Source organism: Frankliniella occidentalis, unplaced genomic scaffold, assembly GCF_000697945.3.
Source record: "Frankliniella occidentalis isolate FOCC.00 unplaced genomic scaffold, Focc_3.1 Scaffold10, whole genome shotgun sequence".
NCBI classification, from domain to species: Eukaryota; Metazoa; Arthropoda; class Insecta; order Thysanoptera; family Thripidae; genus Frankliniella; species Frankliniella occidentalis.
In genome coordinates this window covers 710,950-718,873 of record NW_026267140.1, presented here as the reverse complement: position 1 = coordinate 718,873, position 7,924 = coordinate 710,950, and the positions used below count along the sequence as shown (strand labels likewise).

The 7,924-nt window shown below is 63.8% G+C and overlaps 1 protein-coding gene across 1 annotated transcript in view; it reads right to left on the bottom strand.

The window, feature by feature from the left end:
- Nucleotides 1-7,924, bottom strand: part of LOC113203989 (protein jagged-2) — a 104,777-nt gene that overhangs the window by 96,178 nt on the left and 675 nt on the right. The gene's annotated exons all lie outside the window — the stretch shown is intronic.

Here is a 7,924-nt window from a genome sequence, read left to right as displayed (position 1 = left end):
GTAGGCGACATTGCGCGGAAGCCGTTGCGCGCCGCGACACGGGCAATATGTCTCCGCTCCACGAGCTTGACCCCGCGGCCCCGGACAAGCCGCTGCTGCGCCTGCGCGCTGCGCGGGAGGGCGGGGGAGGGAGAGCGCGATGGAGAGACGCAGACAAAAGGGGGAGCGCGCAGGAGAGTGATAAGGAGGGAAAAGGGGGTGGGGGCGGGGAAAGGTAAAAGGGACAGGGGAAGGCCGATATTCATCCGTAATGGTTATATCGCGGGAACGAGAATGGAGTCTTCGACATTTCGGCCAGCAAGGTGAGAGGGGAAAGGGGAGGGCAGATGGGTCTACTGACATAACGCTGACGCTGGCCCCGCTCGCTCCTCCACTCCGGACGGGACGTGTGAGCGCAGGATATTCATACGCGGCCCCTCTCTAACGGGAGCTGTCCAGTCCGCCGTTGTCATCATTATTTGCCTCGATTCTGCGCTGCAGGCTTTGCAGGCCATGCTTGCCGCCGCCGGACTGACCTCGGCGGGGAGAAACTCCAAGCGTCAAGAGAGCACAAGAAAAAGAGCAAAAGAGGATGCAGGGAGGGGTAGCGGGTGGGGGCAAATTGAAAGCAATCTGTCCGGTCTGGAAGTGAGCACATACGGATCGGGGCATGTGTGGAATCCGGAATATCTTTTTGAGGCGCAGCCTCCTGCCTGCTCATATGAGGCGCATCTCATTTACCCGGGAGAGCCGAGTGGACCCGTGTGAGTGCGACAGAGAGGCAGCGTGAGCGAGAGAGACACACGGCGTCATGCCCTATGTGGAGTGTGCTGACGTCCAAATATGGAGGCATCTTATTTCAGCCGGGAGCAGGCCCGCCCCGCCACGCGCTCGCTAAAACAATACATCTCGGCTGCCCTCCTGAACCTGGGCCGGTCCGGCCCAACACACACACACACGCACACACACACAGGGCACATGCCGCGGCTACTTAGGTCCGTAATGAAACATTGACATACGACTGTTGTGCGTATGATTGATGTTGACCGGCTGCACTGATGCGCCTCGGGCGAGCGGGAGTAGGGAGACCTGTGTAGACATTAGGAGGGCCGCACAATGATGTTGTCGCAGAGGCGGGTTCGACAGACGAACAAGGGAAGGGCAGGTATGACCCAACATCATTTTCACGGCTTTTCTAGTAGAAGTCCCCGGACTACACGGCGCCGTCGCGCCGGCTACCCATTTCCCCTGTGGGACGGCGGCGGCTCAGGAGCACCGCAGCCGCGGCAGCAGCGCGTGGAGCGGGAGGCGAAGGAGGGCGAGGAGTATGACCAAGTAGTACGTAGTAGTGAGAGGAGGAGGAGGATGATGACTTATCGAAGGTCGGACCGGAAACTCCCGACAGGCCAACAAGGGACCCGAGCCGGGCCGGCCCGGGCTCTGGGCTCCTGACATGACACGCGGCGGCCACGATCGACATGGAATCGACAAAAGATCCAAGATCCTCCGCTGCGCGCGGCCAAGGCAGGGGCCGTGGAGAGGAGGCCCGACCGGGGGGGGGGGCTGGAGGGGCAGAGGGCCCCGCCAGCAAACAAACGAGCAAACAGGTACACAGTCATTCAAACAAGGTGATGGACAGAGTGGTCCGTCGGGCCGGGGCCCGGGCGCTGCCCCCGCCGCGCCGCCGCGGGGCTATGAGCGATGCGTCGGTGCCGGCGGGCGTGGGGGCGCGCGCCGGTCGGACGCGACTGGACCCCGTCAGGAGGGACCCCGTCAGGAGGGACCCCGTCAGGAGGGACCCCGTCAGGAAAGCCGTCAGGGACCTCGTCAGGGCGAAGCAGGGAATAGAGCCGTGTTGTCCCTTCTCGGAACCAGCAGCGAGGCACCAGCAGCGGGTCGCAGCAGCGCGCGGCGCGGCGGTGAAGGATTGTGCGGCAGAGATACAGGTCACGGGGCGGGGCGCCGGGACACGGACATACACACACACATACACACACTCGCACGGCGACAAGCACGAGTCCGGCGAGCTTATACTGAACGTTTCTCTCGGAAACTATACTACTGATTCTAACCCCATCCCCGAGAGGTTCGAGTTGGAGAGTGTGAAGAGAGTTAGGCCAGAGCAGAGACGAGGATGTGGACGGTGTGGAAGCGTGAGAGAGGCCCGGGGAGGGGGTGATGGCCGAGCCAGAGGAGCCCCGGCGAGAGAGGGAGTGCGAGGGAGTCAGCACTCTCATGCATCAATCGCCGCGCTCACTCGCCTGCTCCACACAGAATGCAATAAATGCCACAGCCTCGCGGTTTACGAGGCTCACACACAGGCGAGGCTGCGCGATGCAGTGCGCTGCACAGCGTGCTGTATCGGCCCCTGGGGGGCAGGGGAAGGGGGCGAGGAAGGGCGAGGGGGACAGCAGAACAAATCAATCGCGAGTTCACATCCCGTTGCGACCGTCGCTAGCCGAGGACGGGGGGGAAGGGGGGCTAGCGCGTATACCGAGTCGCTCGGAGTCGTGCTTGCGAGTGGCAGGGGCCCGTACAAAGGCGACTACTTCTTATTTGCACGACGGAAAAACTGGGGGGAGCAGCTTGCGCGCAGGCTAGGCGGATATGGCTGTGCAGGGGTCCACGCTTCCGACTCCTCCACCTATTTGGCCCTGTGCGCACCCGCTACCGACGTGGGGCTGCTCTACATCACAGCTAATGTGTAGCAGTCGCACACTTGAGTTAACAGCGCGCCCATCTCACTGATATGCTCCCGTGTGTGTGTGGATGTGGAAGCGGCCGCGGCCGCGTTGGAGCCCTTCCTTTTCCTTCAAGGGCCGCCTCGAGGACCGGACGGGCCGCAGCACCGGCAGCCGCACGCACCTTTCATTTACATGCTGTACAGTCACGCGGCCCCGCGACACGCACCGGCACGCACGCACGCACGCACGCACGCACCAGGACGGAGGACCTAATTAACGCGCACGCAGGCCCCTGTCGCTGTGTGGGAGGAAGACGGCACGGCAGGTGGGAGAGATGAATGAAAATATCCACATCATCGGGCGAACCTAGGCATCCGACGCACCAACACACACACGCGCACACACAGGCACACAGCAGGCGCGCACCAAAAAATAAAAAGAATGAAAGAAAGAAAATGGCACCTTCGCATCACCTGCTTGACCACTCAGTTAAAACGTCGTATTTCTACATCGTCAAACTCTTCCCCTCCCTCGGCCCGCCAGCAGTAGTGTGTTTCTCACAGTGCCATCGGCCCGATGCCCGGCCGATAAGCAATAACCGTGGCCTGGCGGGGCGGCGAGGGTCGGGGTCGGGGAGGGCCGCTCTGGCTGGACGGGCACGCGGAGGCGCTGCCGGCCGGGCCCGGCCAAGGGGGCTTTGTGGGACCCACTCGATATTTGGGCCTCGCAGGGTCATTATCACGCCTCCTCAAGCGGCTCCGGCTCCGGGAGGGAGGGAGGGAGGGAGCCGGGCGAGCACTGGGCTCCCGCGGGTGCGGCGACTCCTACGAGCTGACCGCCACTCGCGGGGTGAGGCAGCAGCAGCCCCCCACCGCCCCCGCAGCCGCACGCGTGTTGCGTTAGAAAGGCCCAGGAGGTCGACCTCAGCGCCGCGCTCCCCGTCACGACTGCAATCATATCTGGTGCGGGGGGCGTGGCGGGGCGTGGCGTGGCGGGGTGCCGCTTACACAGCGAGGCGCCCCACCGACGGTCACACGGCCAGCACTTCGCGTTGCGCGGCGCAAGCAGCAACCCGCCACCACCTACCGACTCGCGACTCATCTTACCCGATCTTTACTCCGGGCGGTCGGGACCAGAGGGGGGCGCAGCGTCTCTGACGAGGTGGTAACAATGACATTAAAACGGAGCCGAGATCTTTGGCCAAGTGTGCTGCTCTGCTTTTACACTGCACTCCCATGTCGTGGCGGGGCGGGGCAGGGCGGCCCGGGTCAGGTCGCGATGTGGACACGGCGACGCCCACGCCGCGCCCCGCCACGACTCGACCTCCACTTTCGCTGTGCCGGTGGCCGCCGCTGCAGGCCGCTGCAGGCCGCTGCACCCAGCAGGCCGCCGTCCAGCCGAGTATGAAATGGCTTATTTTCTCGGTGAGCGCGCAGCAGCCGCGCACATTCCCTCCCGCGAGCCCGCTGCTGCATCAGATGCATCCGCGCGCACCCCGCCCGCGAGTGCGAGAGAGACGCGGCGCGGTGATGCTCGGCGAGAGACTCGAACGTCAGTCGCGCGGGATCGCGGGTCGTACCCCGCACGACTGTTGCATCGCAAGGGGGCGCGGGACGCGGCGCGGGGGCGGAGCGGGCGAGCTATCTCACTCTGGGCAGGCTCCATCGGGCTTCATAACACACCGGGCTGCGAAACACACTCACACGCATCTCTCTGCAACGTTCGGGGCTCCGCGGCATCACCTTTCTGGCCGGCGGTCCAGGGCACGCAAGGCGCTGTGTGATTGAGCGGTACCGCAGGGCGCGGGGCGGTCCACCACAGTGTAGCATTGTTACTGCGACATGGCACTGCTACACGGGGCCTGTCTCACGACCTGCCCCCGCCACGCCACGCCGCGCCACGCGCGCCTGGCAAGCGCTGCTCCGCGCCGCAGCGAGTCAATCGAACTACTTAGTGATCGATACGATTATGCGATACGGTGCCGTTGTTGTTGCCGCCGCGCGTGAAAGAGTCGAGAGCGGCCGCGGAGGCCCCAAACGTGAGTGGGGCCTGCGTCCCGCCGCGTCCCCCCGACACAAAAGTAATTCGAGCGCGCCGCGTGACGCCGCCGCGTCGCACCTGTAAAACGTGTCGCGTGAAAGACGCGCTCCGAAAAATGAGTCCCGGTGGTGAGTTACGGCGCGGCGTGAATTAGAGCGACTTTCCGGCGCGGCCCCGCGGAGCCGCCGCAGGCGAGCCGCGCCGCGTCTCTGAAACGAGCAGAAACACATCCAGGCAGGTCGCTTTACACGGGAGGTGTAACGTACAGAGCAAAAGCAGTGAACCTATCTCTGAGCAGGGAAATTACAAAGTGACTGCCGATCGTCAAAAGCATGCAGGTCGCTTTTGCCTGCCAGGACTCGCCTCAGCTCGGCAGCTGACTGTGCACTATTGGCCTAACTGTTCCCGCGGCCATGCCCCGCCCGCCGCTTGTTCTTGTCTAAGAATGTGGGCTGCAGGACACGAACGGCTATGGTCCATAAACGAACGGGCATTTAACTACGGCGCAACAATCACCGGCTGTTTAGCCGAAGCGAAAAAAGGGAGAGAAGAAAGAAGAGGAGGTTGCACAGCGAGCAGCGAGGATGCGCAGCCCAGCGGCACAGCAGCGCCGCCGAGCTCCTTCCCGCAGCCTCCCTGGACCATCCCGCGGCCGCACCGGCGGCGCCCAGCCCTTGCCCCGCCCCGCCCGCCACAGCCCCGTTGAGGTCAGGAGCTCGCTATCTGTCATCTCATCTCTTTTCCACTGACCGGGGTTGAGAAGGACGGCACGACGTCCGTTAGACGGGCACCAGCGAGCCGAGACCCAATTAATGCACCTTTTACACAATTTGCACCAGGAGCCGGCTATAACCGTAAAGCCGGGAGAAAATGGGAAAGCGCGCCCCGGCCCGGTCTGCGCCGAGGCCTCGGCCACCTCAATCACAGCGGTGTCGTCCCGTCCGCCGCGCTGCACCACAAGGGCAGTCCTCGGCCGGCCGAAGCCCTCCACCTCAACTTTTTATCCGACATATTTTCATCTGGAGGCTTGGCCGGTCGCGCTGCTCCCGCATCAAAATAACGTCGTTTGTTTTTTCGACCGATGCTGCCTTGGTCTGCTGCATCGAGGACTGAATGAAGAGGACGGGGCGGCGAGGCGCGGGGGAGGGGCGCGGCGGGTCCAGGGGGACGGCCCGGCCACGCGGCCTCGCACCGAGAGTTGTTGATCAGAAAAAGGCGCACGGCAAGAAGCGTCCGGCGAGCGGAGCAGGTCCGCCACGGCGAGCGTCAGCACCTGCCGCCCGCCTGCATCGATGCATCGACGTCTCGCACTCGAAAGACTGGAAGAGAAGTCATGTCCATGCTTGGGGGTTCTAGTCGACACTTTAATGTTTCCCAGAGAGTGGTCAATTTAAAGGACGGTTTGCACGAGAACGCAGAGCGGCTTTCGGTGCGAGTAACAACACGTACGTACCACCAGCATACAATAGGCAGTGGGCCAATATAATTGAAACTACCTGATGAGATCATTTGAATTTTCGAACATTAATTTGTACCAGAACCAGCAAGTCGGGGCGTGAGGCACAGCTCGAGCACAGCACACAGCAGCCGGATGCGCCTGGACGCTGCGGGGCGTGGTGGGCTGCTGCTGCTGCTGCTGCTGCCGGACCACAGGGGCCAGGACCTCTCGCCCGGCCCCACCCCGCCGCGATACGCCCCTCCATCTCCGCTTCATAATTTGTTATAAATGCACTGCCAGCAGCCGACCAGCCGGCCGGCCAGACGGCGCCGGCCATCGGCCAGCAGCAGCAGGCCACGGTGGGAAGGGGAGACAGGGGGGGGGACGACGCCGCTGCCTGTGCGAGTCGAACCCGCGATCAAGTCCCAAGTCGGTGAGCAGAACGGCCAGCTCCTCTTTACGGCCGGCTGGCGCTGACCGATTACGGATGATGTCGTCAAGTTGGGTGACAACCCCCTCCCCTCCCCGGGCGCCTTCGCCGTCGCCGCCGCCGTGCAGGAGTCGAACGCCCCTGTCCAACAGGTGCCGCTCGGCCGGCGGCGGGCCCATCCCATCGGCGGCCCAACCGGTCATGGAGAGGCCTCGGGAGAGGCTGCGCCGGCTCCGCGGACCTCATGGGACGCGGGTTCTCACGTGACAGATAACTGCCCTGCCTGCCCGGCCCGCCGGCCCAGCAGAATGTCTTTCTGCGCCGAGGCGGCCCGGCGGCGGCCGGGCTCCCGGACCCAAATCATATACCGTCCTCCATTCCAGCGACACACTGGGGCAAAAAAACTGCTTGGGGAGCGGATTAAACAGCAAGTTTAAAAAATTTGCAAAAAACTTAATCAAAACAATAAACCAGAATGAGGACGGGGGAGGAGGAGGGGGCGCCTCCGGGTGAAGTAGGGCAGGCTTGGGAAGGGTCAAAAGCCAGCCGGTCCCCTCGGGCCCCCTCCGGCCCTCCGCGGCCCCCGCACACGCCCCCACCGCAGCCCAGTGACTCATCTCTGCTGCCGTTGCGGCGGCGGCGGAGGGCGGGGCGGCGGTCGCTCTGCGGTCAGGGTGCGGATTGCCTCTATAAATGTAGCATATACGGAAAGGGGCGCGGCGGGCAGCGGGAGCCAAGGGAATTAGCATTCTTCTGACGGGGTGGAAAGGGCGACAAGAGAGAGGGAGAGAGAGAGAGAGAGGGCGAGAGAAAGTGGAAAATGGGTGCGGATAGGATGGGTCGGGAGAGGAGAACTTGGGAAATAGGCCGCGGCGGCCAGCCTCGTCGCGCGCGTCGCCGTCCAGAGCGTGGCGTTTACCGTTAAGCCCTTACCGAGGTCGTTACCGAGCAGCGGCCATCGAACAATTTCATTGTGGACGCAGTAAAAGCTAGCCGTCCGCCGGGCCAGCCGGGCCGGCCGGCCAGGCAGGCGCACGGGGAATGGGATGGCACGGGACGGCGGCGCGCGGAGGGGGCGCGGCGGGGCGCGGCGGGGCGCAGTATCAAAACACTTATTCGTACGGGCCAGGCAGTTCCAGCCTATGTGCACCCCCTCGGCTCCCAATGTGCAGGCGCACGATACACTAACTGCAATGGCGCTCATCACGGGCCGGCGAGCGCCAGGACTCGCCAGGAGGACGGACCATAGTGCGGAGGCAAGAGTAACGGGCGCACCGCTCGCCGTACTGGAGCCTATAGGCCGGGAGCATCGCTGATGGGTATCATTTCATCTGGTTTGGGGCGTGGCGGGGT